General features: G+C 42.1%; 1 long non-coding RNA gene across 1 annotated transcript; it reads left to right on the top strand.

Annotated features, from left to right (window-relative positions):
• Window positions 1–237: 237 nt before the first annotated feature.
• Window positions 238–19151, top strand: LOC121570007. Its single transcript, XR_006001408.1, has 5 exons — window positions 238–393; window positions 18388–18517; window positions 18635–18735; window positions 18841–18969; window positions 19064–19151. It is a non-coding gene; the product is annotated as an uncharacterized LOC121570007 (long non-coding RNA).
• Window positions 19152–19689: the final 538 nt, after the last annotated feature.

The following is a 19689-nucleotide window of genomic DNA, read 5'->3' as shown; positions in this document are numbered from 1 at the left end:
AGACTGTGTCTCAAATCTCACCCTATTCCCTATGCAGTGTACTACTTTTGACCAGGGCCCATAGGGCTCTGGTCAAAAGTAGTGCACTAACTAAGGAATAGTGTGCCATTTGGGACACAGCCTATTGACAATAGGATTTTGAATGGGACTGAATTGTGTGTCCCTACATGGTTAGTTATACAAGACTGTGTGTGTGTGTGTGTGTGTGCATGAGTGTGTGTGTGTGTGTGTGCATGTGCGTGTGAGGAGCCAAACAGGATTGCACCCTGGGAAGATGCTCTCCGTCAGACTCCATTACTCAACAGGGTCTGCAGGACTGGAGGACTGGTGACACACGGGACCACAGGACCTCCACAGGACTAACCACGGTGGTTGACCATAGAAATGTTTTTGGTTTGTATTTTTTTTGCTTTAACCCTATCCCAAGCCTTAACACTTTACTTAACCATTCGGAATGAATGCCTAACCCTTACCATCGAGTTGCTTCTGTTGTAACCGTAACCCTATCCCTAACTTAACCTTTGAAGTTTGATGTTTGGAGAAACTTCTAAATTTGACGTTTGGAGAAATCTTTGGAATCTGAAATCAAATTGGTAAAACCGTGAGATCTTGTAGTGATGAACACGGGGGGACACTGATGGCACACACAAACGCATACATACACAGACACACACACACACGTGCACAAACATACACATGCACACACACACATACACACACAAACACACACACCTCATTCTCCTCGCCTATTCCTTTGATGGGCGTATTTAACAGGGTTTCAGTCAGGCAACAGCGGTCCGCGGGGCCTCAATTTTCTCCACAGTGTGACTTCCTGCTCCTAGCTGGACTTTTCAATTAGGAGAGCGGAACACACAGAGAGGAGGCTAATGACCTCAGATTCAACCAGGCCCCTTCATTATTATAATGTCATGCAAGAGGCAAGAAGCAGACTCTCTAGTCTTCTGTTCTGTTCCTTTACTTTCCTCATTTTCTTTTCTTTCTTTCTATCTCACCAGTGTAAGAGCATCTATTGCAATACTCCACTTTCATTATGGTAATGTAAGGCAAGGGGCAAGAAGCAGACTTGCTGTGTTCTATTCTGTTCTGTTCTTTCACTTTCCTTTTTTCTTTTCTTCTTTCCATCTCACCAGTCTTGAAGCATCTATTGCAACACTCCACCTTTCACCCTCAAGGGCAAGAAAGGAGAAAGAGGATGACAGGCAAAAAAATAAATACAACAAATAAAAAATTTCTCAGGCTGTCAACAGTTCTATGTCACCCCACCTGCTATTTCGTTCTGTGTCCAGTAGCCATGCTACTGTAATCTTGTGTCCCAAATGACACCTTATTCCCTATAAAGTGCACTACATTTGAACAGAGCTCTGGTCAAATGTAATACACTATATAAGGATATGGTGCCATTTGGGCCGCAGACTAAGTCTGTAAGTAGGAGAGGGGATGTGTGGATGTGTGAAGGTAGCTGACAATGTCACAGCACCAATGATTTAGTGAAGCAGACAGCCCTGGAATTACTGCTGCCTAGCTCTACTCCATCCCTCCACACCCTTCTCACCTCAACCTCTTTTCTGAACCAACACTTGCACTTTATAATTTACATTTTAGTTATTTAGCAGGCATAGTAAGTACACTTTTCCTCAATAAAGTAGTTATCAACATAGTCAGAGCTAGAAGGTAGGGGGGAAGGGTACTTACTATGCCTGTGATATGTGGTTGTCCCACCTAGCTATCTTAAGATGAATGCACAAACTGTAAGTCTTTCTGGATAAGAGCGTCTGCTAAATGACTAAAATGTAAATGTAAAATTATCCCCAACCCCTCACTGATAAGCTCTCCTCCCCTGATCCCTCCATCCCCCCATTCCCTTACTGATAAGCTCAGTTCCGACTGACAGCCTTCTAACACTGTAGGGGATCAATTCATGGGGAGGAGCCTCATTGCTCGAACAATCAATGTGATGTAACTATCCCAGACAGTCAGATTAATTGACCTCATCCTCACATCACTCTCTACATCACACCATTGTTGCAATGGTGACTAATTTCATTGTCGTATGACACGAACAGTCATATTTATTTAACCTCAAGGACAGTGGCGGCTGGCCGATAGAGGGCGCTAGGGCGCCGCCCTTAAATAAAATTATTTTTAAAAAAAAATAAAAAAATAAAAATAATAATAATAATTATAAAAACATCAGTATGTCAATATTTGTGTGTTTGAAATATGGAATGCACACAGTAATATGTGTAAGATATGATAGAAAATCATATTCGCAACCTTTCCTCTGCCTGTCAAACGCCTCGTCAGCTCTGGGCGATACAGAAAGTGCCCCGAGGAGGCGGGTCTACGTAGCAGTTAAGCCAATTGCTAATTTAAGATATGAATGTATGACATAAAATGTAGCTAATCAGCGATTTTAATTCGAATCCAAGGAGGGCGATTATTTTATCGCCCCAAGCTCGCCCCTGATAAAATAAGGACCGGGCTCCAGTGGCGCCATTTTTACTAGACGACAATGGCGAACGCAAACGTTACTCCTCCAAGACCCAACCCTAACTCGGTGAAATCTCTCCTCCAAGATCCGTTTGAGAGGAGAACTTTGTCAGAGAAAGTTCGGGTGAAAGAGCTGGGCCCAGATCAACCTGACCTCTCAATCAGACAGCAGGCTAGCGAAAGGAAGCAGTATATGCGCGGCTTCTCCCGTAGCTGGTACACCAGGAAGGCTTGGCTAGCTGGGTGCACTGATGCTAATGCTTTATTTTGCTTTCCGTGCTTGCTTTTTTAAAACGACGGGGTCAGATTCAGCATGGACAGGTACCGGAGTGAGGGATATGAAGCACCTGTCAGAGAAGGTAAAGAAACATGAGAACACCAGGGCACACATGGACAACTCTGTAAAGCTAGCTGTATTAGGAAGGGTGAACATTGCTACGCAGCTGGATGACGGCCACAGGATTGCGGTGAGGAAACACAATGAGGAGGTGGATAAAAACAGGCACATTCTATCCAAAATTATCGATTGTGTGAAGTTCTGTGGGGCTTTTGAGTTGGCCTTGCGTGGGCACGAGGAGACTCCCCAGAGCCTCTACAACACGGTGGAACTTCCACAGTCGCGCTGTAAACACTGTGTACGAGTACAGGGATGACCTCCTAACGTGTTTCCAGACCATCAGAGACTCTGGGAACTTTGATGCCCCGACTGTCAGAGAGGCGGGGGCTTTGTGAGGATGCTCGAAGACGAGGCTTTCTGTTTTTTCCTGGCACTGTTCCACAAGATCATGCCAAATGTGGACATGCTTTTCAGCCAGCTGCAGAAGAGGAACATCGACCCTGTCTTCATTAAAGCACTTGTCCAGAGGTTCACAGAAAGCATGCTAACAATCAGGTAAATAACTATATTTACTATTGGCTGATAAAGATGCTGTTAGAAAGATGAATAGTTCACTTACAACAGTTTAAAAGCCTAAATGTGTCTGGTCATCAAAGTGAGTGATTATCATAGAGCCGTCACAATTATATTTGTTTTAGTATTTTAAAAGGAAAGAGAAGACATTTACATTACATTTTAGTCATTTAGCAGACGCTCTTATCCAGAGCGACTTACAGTTAAGAGTGCATACATTTTTTTCATACTGGCCCCCGTGGTGAAATCGAACCCACAACCCTGGCGTTGCAAGCGCCATGCTCTACCAACTGAGCTACACGGACCACATTAGTTTTGGCAAGATCTGAAAAAAGAAGTTGGTGAGTGCAACCCTCAAACATTGAAGAATTACAGCAGTTTGCTGCTGAAGAATGGGCCAAATTGCCAGCAGAAAAGGTGCAGCAAGCTCATTGATGTCTACAATAAGCATATGTTGGCAGCTATCTTGGCCAAAAGCTGTGCAACCAAGTACTAGCTCCAGGGTGCCAATAATTTAGTCCATGACATTTGTCTATATTTTCTAAATTACAATTGTAAACTTAAGTTTACAGAAATATAATTAAAGGTGTGGAGACCCATTTTTTTCCTCTCAAATTTCAACTGATTTTAGAAGAAATAGGGAATTATTTAAGAAAAGCCCAAGGGTGCCAATATATTTGGACACAACTGTATGCCTTCAGTCTAATTGGAATGTATGGCAGTAGAGTTGTTTGTATTTCTCCTAACCAAAATGGCTGCCATTAGGATACCATTCAGGATTTTTTTTCACCTGTGTTACCAACGACAATCACGCCAAATGAGCATTGCATTTGTGTGCTCCTTCAGTGTGAATGCGCAAATTTGATATGGGTCACATGTAAAACTGATACATAATTGATACAGATTTACGGTATGTTGCCTATATATTACTATATACCGGTATTGATGCACAGACCAGTTTGGGTTTTTACTTTACCTTCTATAACGGTATTTCAATGTTTGGTTTGTTAAATGTGGTAATGCCACTCCGCCATGTGTAACGTCCGTTTTCTAGTTTACTCCGCAATTTGGGTCGTCTCTCTCCCTCTCTCACCAAGTACCACCCCGTCACTCAAGGAGCGCAGTTGTTGTTACTCGACCACGAGAACAAGTGTTTGTCCAAAAGACACAATCAGACGTTGATAATAATGCAGGAAAGTACTACACAGTTTGTAATAATTATTCAGGTGTCCACCAGGTCAATTTCTAGAAGAGGCCTAGTTGTTATTGAAGATTAACTTTATTGCTAAGTGCACAGCAGAACAAAATTATGTTGCATCCCTCTCACAAATGTAATAGAAAAAGGCTTTAAAACGTAATAACATCAGTTAATTATGTACATCACAGGTTAAAAGCAGTTACTAGACATAGTTTGTGTGTATATACACACTATCTGTCTGTCTGTCTGTCTGTCTGTCTATATATATATATATATATATATATATAAGTCACTGGTTGTGTGTTGAGGGGGGAATTACAGTGAGCTAAGAAGTCTGATTGCAAGTTATCAAATTAAACTTTATTTTTTGGACCCAGGGCCTCAATTCCCTCTTTGTGTGGGGACAGCGCATCTGACGAGCAGCAACAGCCCATCAAGCGCGGAGGATGCTGGGACCAGGAGAACAACAGAGGTTGGCTATAGAGGGTAAGTTGTGATGTAATTGTCAGTGTTTCCCCATAGAACTTTTTTCAGGCCTGGTAGTATGTAGCCAAAACCCTGAACAATCAGCACCTTGGTAATCATATACTTGAGTTGGACATAGGCATGTGTCAGTCAGGATCACTTGCATCAAAATAGCTTAATTGCAAATTAAAGCTGATGATGTATCTTTTACAGGTATGTGATACCATCCTGAGTCATGCCAAAGAGAGGTTCTCCTTCACCCAGCACCTCATCAGCGCAACACTATTGCACGGAGAGTTGTTCCCACAACACAGTGTGAAGTTCCCCGATACAGCGCTTGAAACAACCGTGGAGCGTACCCCATGTTGAACAAGGCCAAGCTCAAAACCGAACTGTCCCTCATCTGTGAGAACAGTGAGTTCAAGGCTTGTAGTGGTGCAGTGCCCCTGTACCAGTTCTTCATGGAGAACAACCTTCAGAGCACTTTCACAGAGACTGCCAGCCTCCTCAAGATCCTCATCACCACACCCATGACAACTGCTGAGTCAGAAAGGTGCTTCTCTACACTGAAAAGGATCAAGACCTTCCTGAGAAACAGCATGACACAGGATCGCCCTGAACGCTCTGGCCATGCTCTCCATGGAGAAGAAACTTGTCAGGGACATTCCTGACTTTAATCAAAGGGTCATTGAGAGGTTTGCCACTCAGAAGGACAGACGGGCAAAATTCCTGTACAAATAAGATGACAGACACACACACAGAGCAGCTCTGGCCGCATGTTTCTTTGTATATAGTTGACCTTAGCATAAAAAATCCAGTTATATATGGTACTCTAGAAAGTCTTAATAGTGTCGATGTGCTGCTTGGCCCTAAAGAGAAAAACCAGTACCTGGATGATGTTGGTGTGTCTGAGGGAAAAAACATATTCTCATGAATGTTTGGATGAGAAGACAGTTCAAACACAGGTGGAGCATTTACCCATGATGGCTGACAGAAATACATGAGCTGTTACATGAGCTCTAATTTGCTCTATTGATTTGCTGCCGTCTAGTAAATTGCAATCAAAGTCAGTTCTTAAATCCCCAGAAGAACAATTTTATTCCATTTACCTCAGTCTGGCCCTATCTATAGTAGCATAGGGAGAATAAAAGATACACAGAGAGAAGCAGTAGTGCAGTTACGGCTTAAGTACGCACTAAGTTAGAGGGCTGATTCAGTTACAAGACTCCTCTGACTTAGGGCCTGAAATGGGAGAGGTTTGTCAGTAATCATTTGATTTGTTTATTGAAAATTGTTGTTTCCATTTCTGGACCTCTTCCAGTTAACTGTATATCCCTCCCTGAAGTAAAGAAAAGGTAATGGAACAATGTGTGTGTGTGTGTGTGTGTGTGTGTGTGTGTGTGTGTGTGTGTGTGTGTGTGTGTGTGTGTATGTGTATGTATTTGTGTGTGTGTGTGTGTGTGTGTGTGTGTGTGTGTGTGTGTGTGTGTGTGTGTGTGTGTGTGTGTGTGTGTGTGTGTGTGTGTGTGTGTGTGTGTGTGTGTGTGTGTGTGTGTGTGTGTGTGTGTGTGTGTGTGGTCTAAAAAGTGCAAACTCAGACTTCGGCCATGCAAAAACGAACTCGCCCAATGTTGTCAAGTCTAAGGTGCAACGCATGCACGTTTGTGACTCGTTTCAGGAAACTAGGTGTATGTTGCGCGTCACTACTTCACAGGAGAGCCATTAGAAAGTAAACTTTTTATTTTTTATCAAAATGCTTTTTCGGGTAGAAATGCCTTCTGGAACATGTGAAGTTTCATGTGCCTAATAACAAACTTGTATGCCATCTGTAAATACAAGTACAATTGTTAAATTACGAGCCTAGTTGGTTTCAGGACAGAAAAAGACAGGAACCTTCCCGCTAACCACGATTGGCTGAGATAATGGATGGGCTGGACATGCCAAGAGATGAGTTCGGATTGGTCTGCCATGAGCTGGTCAGTATATGTAGGTAATCCTTTTTAACGTGGCTTTAAAAAATATATATTACATTGTAGAACTGCAAAAGTGTTGCTCTCCACTGTCTGGAGGACCGAGTTTTGTAATCAATGGAATGCCCGGTAGAATTAGAGTTTGATAGCTAAGGTGAAAAATTCTGGCGTTTAATTGCAAATATGCAGAGAGAGTCAAAAAGAGAACACACAGAAGGCAGTTGTATAAAACACCTGTCTCCGGATTACATCTTCAAACTAAGGGCAACCATGGCATCCGTGACAGAGAGGGAGAAGCGTCTAGCTAGCTACATTTTCAGATATTACACGTTTCTAATTTTGTCAGAAAGTCATTTTCATTTCAAGTTAAAGCATACTGTTTGCTAGCTAGCTAACATTAGCTGGCTGGCTCACTAGCTAACCTTGCGTGTATGATCTGTGTAGCAATAATATTCGTATCTCAGAGCCATTTGCATTGCTAGTTATAGCCTAATGTTAGCTAGCTAACATTGAACCTGGTTGGTTAGTTACCTGCAGATTCAAGCAGGGTAATAACGTTATGAGTTGGGATTATGGTTCATTGTTACCAAGCTAGCTACATGAATAAACAAAAGACTCCACTCTGCAAGTAACCATTTCAATAGAATGTTCATGATGTCACTGTGACAACTGCCGATAGACGTAACTGGTAAATTCACTCTGGCTATCTACTCTGATTTCAGAGCAGTTGTCTGAGTGTGCCAGAGGGCAGAATAACTGACAAATATATTAACGCTCAACACCCGTTGAATATGGCCGGTGTCAGTAAACGTTGGCAAAGTAATGTAATTAAATTGTTGCCAGCAGCACAGTTACAGTCACCAACGCTCTGGATAACAAAAAAACTGCTTAACCAGCTCTGCTAGGGTGAGTAAAATGGTCAGAGTGAGCTGTTCTCTCATTTGTGTCTGGAAGTAGCTAGCAAGCTAGCCAATGTTAGCCAGTTAGCTTGGGTGCTTGACTGCTTTTGTTAGGTCAGAACGCTCGGATCAACCCTACTCCATGGCCAGAGTGTCCAGTGTGTGCTCTAAATGCTCCGAGAGCGAAATGCTCTGAATTTACGAACGGACAATCAGACAATGCTTTGAGTTTACGAACACCAAGAGCGCACTCTGGCACTCACGTGAATCTTTAAAGAGATGGGTGGGGCTAAGGTTTAAGAGGGCGTGAATGATGCTGAATGGTTGTAGACAAATAATTGCTCTCCAGTAGATTTACCAAAACATTCACACCCTCTTAAGCCTTAGCCCCACCCATCTCTTTAAAGATTCACGTGAGGTAATGTACTAAACAACCAAAGATTTCAAGACTAAAGGCTGGTTTATACTATGGGTGTGTTCGTAGTAGGGCCATTTTCTCAAAAGTGAGGTTACAAGTTTATCAACTTTCAAAGAATATTTACTTTACCATTGTTCCTCAACTGTAGTGTATGATATACTATTTTTCTAGCTCTGAGTCTCTACTTTTATCCAATGTAAAAATCACAATTTCAAATTTTGCTACATAAGACCGTCTGTCACATTTTGCTTGGCAAATATGAGTGAAAATGGGTTTCCATAAAGTTGGTGCAAACTTCCAATGCATTTCAACAATATTGCCAGATAGCCAGGAATGGATTACATCCGTTGGTGAGTATGTTCACTAAGTAGATAGCTGGTACTATCTAGCGGGTAGCTACTTTTGGTTATACAACTTATCTTTTTCTTAAAAAAAAAAGAAATTGGGGGGTAGATCAACTTTAAAATTGCAGATAGATTGTAGCTTCCATCAATGTAATTGTCTGCTTCATTTCCAATCCCACATATATATTTTTTGTAAATATATATAAAGGTGGGGAGAACAAGTATTTGAGACACTGCCGATTCTGCAGGTTTTCCTACTTACAAAGCATGTAGAGGTCTGTAATTTTTTATCATAGGTACACTTCAACTGTGAGAGACGGAATCTAAAACAAAAATCCAGAAATTCACATTGTATGATTTTTAAGTAATTAATTAGCATTTTATTGCATGAGATAAGTATTTGATCACCTACCAACCAGTAAGAATTCCGGCTCTCACAGACCTGTTAGTTTTTCTTTAAGAAGCCCTCCTGTTCTCCACTCATTACCTGTATTAACTGCACCTGTTTGAACTTGTTACCTGTATAAAAGACACCTATCCACACACTCAATCAAACAGACTCCAACCTCTCCACAATGGCCAAGACCAGAGAGCTGTGTAAGGACATCAGGGATAAAATTGTAGACCTGCACAAGGCTGGGATGGGCTACAGGACAATAGGCAAGCAGCTTGGTGAGAAGGCAACAACTGTTGGCGCAATTATTAGAAAATGGAAGAAGTTCAAGATGATGGTCAATCACCCTCGGTCTGGGGCTCCATGCAAGATCTCACCTCATGGGGCATAAATGATCATGAGGAAGGTGAGGGATCAGCCCAGAACTACACGGCAGGACCTGGTCAATGACCTGAAGAGAGCTGGGACCACAGTCTCAAAGAAAACCATTAGTAACACACTACGCCGTCATGGATTAAAATCCTGCAGCGCACGCAAGGTCCCCCTGCTCAAGCCAGCGCATGTCCAGGCCCGTCTGAAGTTTGCCAATGACCATCTGGATGATCCTGAGGAAGAATGGGAGAAGGTCATGTGGTCTGATGAGACAAAAATAGAGCTTTTTGGTCTAAACTCCACTCGCCGTGTTTGGAGGAAGAAGAAGGATGAGTTCAACCCAAAGAACACCATCCCAACTGTGAAGCATGGAGGTGGAAACATCATTCTTTGGGGATGCGTTTCTGCAAAGGGAACAGGACGACTGCACTGTATTGAGGGGAAGATGGATGGGGCCATGTATCGCGAGATCTTGGCCAACAACCTCCTTCCCTCAGTAAGAGCATTGAAGATGGGTCGTGGCTGGGTCTTCCAGCATGACAACGACCCGAAACACACAGCCAGGGCAAGTAAGGAGTGGCTCCGTAAGAAGCATCTCAAGGTCCTGGAGTGGCCAAGCCAGTCTCCAGACCTGAACCCAATAGAAAATCTTTGGAAGGAGCTGAAAGTCCGTATTGCCCAGCAACAGCCCCGAAACCTGAAGGATCTGGAGAAGGTCTGTATGGAGGAGAGGGCCAAAATCCCTGCTGCAGTGTGTGCAAACCTGGTCAAGACCTACTGGAAACGTATGATCTCTGTAATTGCAAACAAAGGTTTCTGTACCAAATATTAAGTTCTGCTCTTCTGATGTATCAAATACTTATGTCATGCAATAAAATGCAAATTAATTACTTAAAAATCATACAATGTGATTTTCTGGATTTTTGTTTGAGATTCCGTCTCTCACAGTTGAAGTGTACCTATGATAAAAAATTACAGACATCTACATGCTTTGTAAGTAGGAAAACCTGCAAAATCGGCAGTGTATCAAATACTTGTTCTCCCCACTGTATACAGTGCCTTCGGGAAGTATTCAGATCCCTTGACTTTTTCCACATTTTGTTACATTACAGCCTTATTCTAAATTGGATAACAATCCTCAGCAATCTACACACAATACCCCATAATGACAAAGCAAAAACAGGTTTTTATCCATAAACCTTATTTAATTAATTATTCAGACCCTTTGCTTTGACTCGAAATTGAGCTCAGGTGCATCCTGTTTCCATTGATCATCCTTGAGATGTTTCTACAACTTGATTGGAGTACACCTGTGGTAAATTCAATTGATTGGACATTATTTGGAAAGTCACACATCTGTCCCACAGTTTACAGTGCATGTCTGAACAAAAACTAAGCCATAAGATCGAAGGAATTGTCCGTAGAACTCCGAGACAGGATTGTGTCGAGGCACAGATCTGGGGAAGCGTACCAAAAAATGTCTGCAGCATTGAAGGTCCCCAAGAACACAGTGGCCTTCATCATTCTTAAATGGACAAAGTTTGGAACCACCAAGACTTTTCCTAGAGTTGGCTGCCCGGCCAAACTGTGCAATCGGGAGAGAAGAGCCTTGGTCAGGGAGTTGGCCAAGAACCCGATGGTCACTTTAACAGAGCTCTAGAGTACCTCTGTGGAGATGGGAGAATCATCTCTGCAGCACCCCACCAATCAGGCCTTTATGGTAGAGTGGCCAGACGGAAGCCACTCCTCAGTAAAAGGAACATGACAGACCGCCTGGAGTTTGCCAAAAGGCACCTAAAGATTCTCAGACCATGAGAAACAAGATTCTCTGATCTGATGAAACCAAGATTGAACCCTTTGGCCTGAATGCCAAGTGTCACGTCTGGAGGAACCTGGCACCGTCCCTACGGTGAAGAATGGTGGTGCAGCAGCATGCTGTGGGGATCTTTTTCAGCGGCAGGGAGACCAGTCAGGATCGAGGCAAAGATGAATGGAGCAAAGTACAGAGAGATCCTTGATGAAAACCTGCTCCAGAGTGCTCAGGACATCAGACTGGGGCGAAGGTTCACCTTCCAACAGGACAACGACCCTAAGCACACAGTCAAAACAATGCAGGAGTGGCTTTGGGACAACTCTCTGAATGTCCTTGTGTGGCCCAGCCAGAACCCAGACTTGAACCCGATCAAACATCTCTGGAGAGCCCTGAGAATAGCTTTGCAGTGACGCTCCCCATCCAACCTGACAGAGCTTGAGAGGATCTGCAGAGAAGAATGGGAGAAACTCAACAAATACAGGTGTGCCAAGCTTGTAGTGTCATACCCAAGAAGACTCGAGGCTGTAATTGCTGCCAAAGGTGCTTCAAAGTACTGAGTAAAGGGTATGAATACTTATGTAAATGACATATTTCTATTTTTTTCTATTTGATAAAAACCAGTTTTTGCTTTGTCATTATGGGGTATTGTTTGTAGATTGACGAGGGGAAAAAAAAACAATTTAATCCATTTTAGAATAAGGCTGTAACCTAACAAAATGTGGAAAAAGTCAAGGGGTCTGAATACTTTCCCAAGGCACTGTATATATACACACATACATACATGTATACAAACATACATACAGTGCCTTGCAAAAGTATTCATCACCCATGGCGTTTTTTCCTATTTTGTTGCATTACAACCTGTCATTTCAATTGATTTTTATTTGGATTTCATGTACTGGACATACAGTCGTGGTCAAAAGTTTTGAGAATTACACAAATACTAATTTTCACAAAGTCTGCTGCCTCAGTTTTGATGATGGCAATTTGCATATACTCCAGAATGCCATGAAGAGTGATCAGATTAATTGCAATTAATTGCAAAGTCCCTCTTTGCCATGAAAATGAACTTAATCCCCAAAACACATTTCCACTGCATTTCAGCCCTGCCACAAAAGGACCAGCTGCCATCATGTCAGTGATTCTCTCATTAACACAGGTGAGAGTGTTGACGAGGACAAGGCTGGAGATCACTCTGTCATGCTGATTGAGTTAGAATAACAGACTGGAAGCTTTAAAAGGAGCGTGGTGCTTGAAATCATTGTTCTTCCTCTGTTAACCATGGTTACCTGCAAGGAAACACGTGCCGTCATCATTGCTTTGCACAAAAAGGGCTTCACAGGCAAGGATATCGCTGCTAGTAAGATTGCACCTACATTAACCATTTATCAGATCATCAAGAACTTCAAGGAGAGAGGTTCAATTGTTGTGAAGAAGGCGTCAGGGCGCCCAAGAAAGTCCAGCAAGCGCCAGGACCGTATCCTAAAGTTGATTCAGCTGCGGGATCGGGGCACCACCAGTGCTGAGCTTGCTCAGGAATGGCAGCAGGCAGGTGTGAGTGCAAGACTTTTGGAGGATGGCCTGTTGTCAAGAAGGGCAGCAAAGAAGCCACTTCTCTCCAGGAAAAACATCAGGGACAGACTGATATTCTGCAAAAGGTACAGGGATTGGACTGCTGAGGACTGGGGTAAAGTCATTTTCTCTGATGAATCCCCTTTCCGATTGTTTGGGGCATCCGGAAAACACCTTGTCCGGAGAAGACAAGGTGAGCGCTACCATCAGTCCTGTGTCATGCCAACAGTAAAGCATCCTGAGACCATTGCTTCTCAGCCAAGGGAGTGGGCTCACTCACATTTTTGCGTAAGAACACAGCCATGAATAAAGAATGGTACCAACACATACTCCGAGAGCAACTTCTCCCAACCATCCAAGAACAGTTTGGTGACGACCAATGCCTTTTCCAGCATGATGGAGCACCTTGCCATAAGGCAAAAGTGATAACTAAGTGGCTAGGGGAACAAAACATCGAACATTTGGGTCCATGGCCAGGAAACTCCCCAGACCTTAATCCCATTGAGAACTTGTGGTCGATCCTCAAGAGATGGGTGGACAAACAAAACCCCACAAATTCTGACAAACTCCAAGCATTGATTATGCAAAAATGGGCTGCCATCAGTCAGGATGTGGCCCAGAAGTTAATTGACAGCATACCAGGGTGGATTGCAGACATCTTGAAAAAGAAGTGTCAACACTGCAAATATTGACTCTTTGCATAAACTTAATGTAATTGTCAATAAAAGCCTTTGACACTTATGGAATGCTTGTAATTGTACTTCAGTATACCATAGTAACATCTGACAAAAATATCTCATAACACTAAAGCAGCGAACTTTGTAAAACCAGTACTTGTGTCATTCTCAAAACTTTTGACCACGACTGTACACAAAATAACTTGTTTCAAAAAATTGAATAAAATAAATAACGGATAAGTGGTGCGTGCATATGTTTTCACCCCCTTTGCTATGAAGCCCCTGAATAAGTTCTGGTGCAATCAATTACCTTCAAAAGTCACATAATTAGTTAAATACAGTCCACCTGTGTGCAATCTAAGTGTAACATGATCTGTCACATGATCTCAGTATATATACACATGTTCTGAAAGGCTCCAGAGTCTGCAACACCATTAAGCAAGGGGCACCACCAAGCAAGAGGCACCATGAAGACCAAGGAGCTCTCCAAACAGGTCAGGGACAAAGTTGTGGAGAAGTACAGATCAGGGTTGGGTTATAAAAAAATATCAGAGACTTTGATCATCCCACAGATCACCATTAAATCTGTTATTCAAAAATGGAAAGAATATAGCACCACAACAAACCTGTCAAGAGAGGGCCGCCCACCAAAACTCATGGATCAGGCAAGGAGGGCATTAACCAGAGAGGCAACAAAGAGACCAAAGATAACCCTGAAGGAACTCAAAATCTCCACAGCAGAGATTGGAGTATCTGTCCATAGGACCACTTTAAGTCGTACACTCCACAGAGCTGGGCATTACGGAAGAGTGGCCAGAAAAAGCCATTGCTTAAAGAAAAAAATAAGCAACCACATTTGTTGTTCGCCAAAAGGCATGTGGGAGACTCCCCAAACATATAGAAGAAGGAACCCTGGTCAGATTAGACTATATTTGAACTTTTTGGTCATCAAGGAAAAGGCTATGTCTGGCGCAAATCCAACTCCTCTCATCACCCCGACAACACCATCGGCAAGGACATGGAAACTGGTCAGAATTGAAGGAATAATGGATGGCGCTAAATACAGGGAAATTCTTGAGGGAAACCTGTTTCAGTCTTCCAGAGATTTGAGACTGGGACGGAGGTTCACCTTCCAGCAGGACAATGACCTAAGCATACTGCTAAAGCAACACTTGAGTGGTTTAAGGGGAAACATTTAAATGTCTTGGAATGGCCTAGTCCAAGCCCAGACCTCAATCCAATTGAGAATCTGTGGTATGACTTAAAGATTGCTGTACACCAGCGGAACCCATCCAACTTGAAGGAGCTGGATCAGATTTGCCTTGAAGAAAGGGTAAAAATCCCAGTGGCTAGATGTGCCAAGATAATAGAGACATAGCCCAACAGACTTGCAGCTGTAATTGCTGCAAAAGGTGGCTCTACAAAGTATTGACTTTGGGGGGTGAATAGTTATGCACGCTCAAGTTTTCTGTTTTTCTGTCTTATTTCTTGTTCGTTTCACAATCAAAAATATTTTGCATCTTCAAAGTGGTAGGCATGTTGTGTAAATCAAATTATACAAACCCCCAAAAAAATCAATTTTAATTCCAGGTTGTACAGTGAGGGAAAACATTATTTGATCCCCTGCTGATTTTGTATGTTTGCCCACTGACAAAGACATGATCAGTCTATAATTTTAATGGTAGGTTTATTTGAACTGTGAGAGACAGAACAACAACAAAAAAAATCCAGAAAAACCCAAATTTTATAAATTGATTTGCATTTTAATGAGGGAAATAAGTATTTGACCCCTCTGCAAAACATGACTTGGTGGCAAAACCCTTGTTGGCAATCACAGAGGTCAGACGTTTCTTGTAGTTGGCCACCAGGTTTGCACACATCTCAGGAGGGATTTTGTCCCACTACTCTTTGCAGATCTTCTCCAAGTCATTAAGGTTTCGAGCCTGACGTTTGGCAACTCAAACCTTCAGCTCCCTCCACAGATTTTCTATGGGATTAAGGTCTGGAGACTGGCTAGGCCACTCCAGGACCTTAATGTGCTTCTTCTTGAGCCACTCCTTTGTTGCCTTGGCTGTGTGTTTTGGGTCATTGTCATGCTGGAATACCCATCCCCGACCCATTTTCAATGCCCTGGCTGAGGGAAGGAGGTTCTCACCCAAGATTTGACGGTACATGGCCCTGTCCATCGTCCCTTTGATGCAGTGAAGTTGTCCTGTCCCCTTAGCAGAAAAACACCCCCAAATCATAATGTTTCCACCTCCATGTTTGACGGTGTGGATGGTGTTCTTGGGGTCAAAGGCAGCATCCTCCAAACACGGCGAGTTGAGTTGATGCCAAAGAGCTCGATTTTGTTCTCATCTGACCACAACATCAGATGTTGTGGTCAGATGTTCATGAATCATTCAGATGTTCATTGGCAAACTTCAAACGGGCCCTGTATATGTGCTTTCTTGAGCAGGGGGACCTTGCGTGCGCTGCAGGATTTCAGTCCTTCACGGCGTAGTCTGTTACCAATTGTTTTCTTGGTGACTATGGTCCTAGCTTCCTTGAGATCATTGACAAGATCCTCCCGTGTAGTTCTGGGCTGATTCCTCACCGTTCTCATGATCATTGCAACACCACAAGGTGAGATCTTGCATGGAGCCCCAGGCCGAGGGAGATTGACAGTTCTTTTGTGTTTCTTCCATTTGCAAATAATCGCACCAACTGTTGTCACCTTTTCACCAAGCTGCTTGGCGATGGTCTTGTAGCCCATCCCAGCCTTGTGTAGGTCTACAATCTTGTCCCTGACATCCTTGGAGAGCACTTTGGTCTTGGCCATGGTGGAGAGTTTGGAATCTGATTGATTGATTGCTTCTGTGGACAGGTGTATTTTATACAGGTAACAAGCTGAGATTAGGAGCACTCCCTTTAAGAGTGTGCTCCTAATCTCAGCTCGTTACCTGTATAAAAGACACCTGGGAGCCAGAAATCTTTCTGATTGAGAGGGGGTCAAATACTTATTTCCCTCATTATAATATAATATAATAATAAAATAATAATAAGCCATTTAGCAGACGCTTTTATCCAAAGCAACTTACAGTCATGTGCGCATACATTTTTACGTATGGGTGGTCCCGGGGATCGAACCCACTACCCTGGCGTTACAAGCGCCATGCTCTACCAATTCAGCTACAAACATGCGTTTTTCAGGATTGTTTTGTTGATATTCTGTCTCTCACTGTTCAAATAAACCTACCATTAAAATTATAGACTGATCATTTCTTTGTCAGTGAGCAAACGTACAAAATCAGCAGGGGATCAAATACTTTTTTCCCTTACTGTAAGTCAACAAAATAGGAAAGCTGTACATACTGTACATACATACATACACATATATACATACATACATACATACAGACTTATACATTAATATACATACATATACACATTGCATACATACATACATACATACATATAAATACACATGCATATATATATATATATATATATATATATATATATATATATATATATATCTTAAAAAAACATATTTTCATTTATTATTTTCCACTAACCCTACCACCCCTCCCCTAATTGGAGTAAACGAATGAATAACAACACTTAGGCATCTACTTCCAGCTTATACATAATATATACATTTTACGGACACAATCTATTTTACCATAGCTATATTTTGTTTGTTTTTAGTCCATTCCTGCCTCTACCCTCAACCTCTCCCATCTATTCTGATATCCATCCAGTTTGATTTCTATTTGCCATATTTTTTACTTTGCTTTTTCGCAAATATTCTGAACCTATCTACATTTTACGGACACAGTATATTTTACATGAGTTATCTTGTTGTTATTGGTCCCACCCTTCACCCTCCCATCTATCTCTTAACACCATCCATATTGGATTTCTATTTGCCATATATTTTTCAACTGTGCTGTGATGTTCCACAAAAGTTCTGAACCTTTCTATTCTCATAGTTTCTACAGAATGTAAATTAAAGATATACAACATTATTTGAAAATGCTAGTGCACCAGGCTAGCAATGATACCTCAGATGAAAGGGGAATGATACTGTACAGATGTCAGGTCTTAACTTGATCACTCTTTTGTCGCTGATAATTTTCCTGCTGCATCAGAAAATTTAATGAGCTTTGTGAGTCCCTGAAAAATAGCAGTTTTCTTTCTCTCCATGCGGGGGAGTCATTGGGATCATGCCTTGCTATCAATATAATTTTCTCTCTCTCTCGCTCGTTCAAACGCTAGTCCTCCTAGGTCCTATTACTGCAACATTCAAATGTACAAAAATGTATCTGAAATGCAGCCATACACATCAACAACTGTCGTTTTATATAGTTTAATAACACAAGATAGATATTGGTCTCCACTAGGATACAACATACAAGTGTAAATCGTTTCCTAAGGTCAAAATGTAGTTAAACATTTTTTAACTAGCTAGCTAGCCAAGTCATTTAAATTCAGACAAAGATATTGATAACTAACCCAGATTTGCAAGTTAGCATTATCAAGCTGGCATTCGGGGACTTTGTCTGCTAACCGAAAACAACATGCCTGTTCTCATAAAAGTTGATTGTGTAGGGAATTTATTTATTAATGATGGTACTTGTCTACTACAAATATAGCTATGGTTCTGGCAGCAAAAAGCAAAAAACGTGTCAGCAAACATTCAGCAACATACACAGCTCGTTGCATAGTAACAGAGTCAGCTTCACCGGCCTGAATCTATTCTGTGGTTACAGTCCCTCTATTAGCATATAAATTACTTCCATCTAGAGAAAGTTATTTTTCTCGCTATATGTTTGAGTGATTCTATTTTATTTCATTCACAGGCTACCTGGGGGATTTGTTGTTCAGCTGCGTCGTGGGAACCCCCCTACCATATCAGGAGTTGTTACAGAAGGCTGAGGCAGTGGCCAGACACCAGTCGCACTTCAGAGTAATGGATGACACTTGAATCAGGTTGGTCACATTTGATCTGGTCCAATGGTCAACATACTATCTGTCCTGGAATTCACCTAACCACCATTGATAATGTAATCAGTGCTGTGTGTATATGTGTGTCTTGTATGTTGTAAGAAGGTGCCCCTTTCCACTGTGCCGATGGACTACTCCTGGGCCCGAGTGAGTAATGCCAACCAGTCAGTGCCATACTGGCACGTGTCCCTTGTGAACTAATTGTGAGTCAGGATCATTGATTGGCTATGTTCAACCGTGTATTTATTGTTGGCTTCCATTACTATATGGTGACAGTCTTTCTCGCTCTTCCTCCCTCTGTGATATAGGAGCTGGGTCGGATATAGGAGCTGAAGTCAGGCTCCTTCATGACCAGTATATGTGACAAGAGGGGCCTGGAGCTAATCTACACTTCCATGCCCATCAGGCGTTGGCAAACACCTCAGAAGGGACAAAGGGTGATTGCTAATAAGTTAGTACATCACAAGTGTTTAGTAATATCACCCTTTCAATACATGTGTCACTCGTCAACTCTTCCTTGTTTTTCTACAGATGGAGGACAGAAGAGACACTTTTGAAATGGAGTCCTCTGACTGAAAGACTGGTTGATACTGATATCTGAATTGGGAAAGACCTTGCACTCAGCATTAAAATTATACAAGACATATATTTTTATCGCCTTTTGTTATCATGTACTCAAATTATACTATCAATGGGGGGGGGGGGTCTTCAAAAATTTCAGGGAACTCCTGTCTTATATGGGACATCGTACAGGAAGGTATAATATTTGCACATTGTTATATTAACAAAACACGACTTCTACATTATTATGTGAAGTATGGTTTATTCTACAAGGAACTGTTACACTTGAAAGTTATCAAAACACTTTGTTTAGAATGTCTAAATAAATTCAGCAATTGATCTTCTCATATTACTCTATAGGCTACTGACCGATGCAAAGCTTCCTCCTGAAGGAAGCTTTGAATTGGTCAGTAGCCTACAGCATATAATGAGAAGACTGAAATCCTCCTGCATCTCACATCTGCCTGTAGTTATTGAACTCCGCCTGCTGGAGCCATGGATTGAGGCAAACTCTGTCATATCCAGGATGGAGTATCCACCCTCCTGCCACCTGACTGCACCTGTCCATAACCTGTAATATATTATTACATAGATGG

This window comes from Coregonus clupeaformis, chromosome 7 (genome assembly GCF_020615455.1).
Source record: "Coregonus clupeaformis isolate EN_2021a chromosome 7, ASM2061545v1, whole genome shotgun sequence".
Lineage (NCBI taxonomy): Eukaryota > Metazoa > Chordata > Actinopteri > Salmoniformes > Salmonidae > Coregonus > Coregonus clupeaformis.
This window is presented reverse-complemented; position numbering and strand designations above follow the sequence as displayed.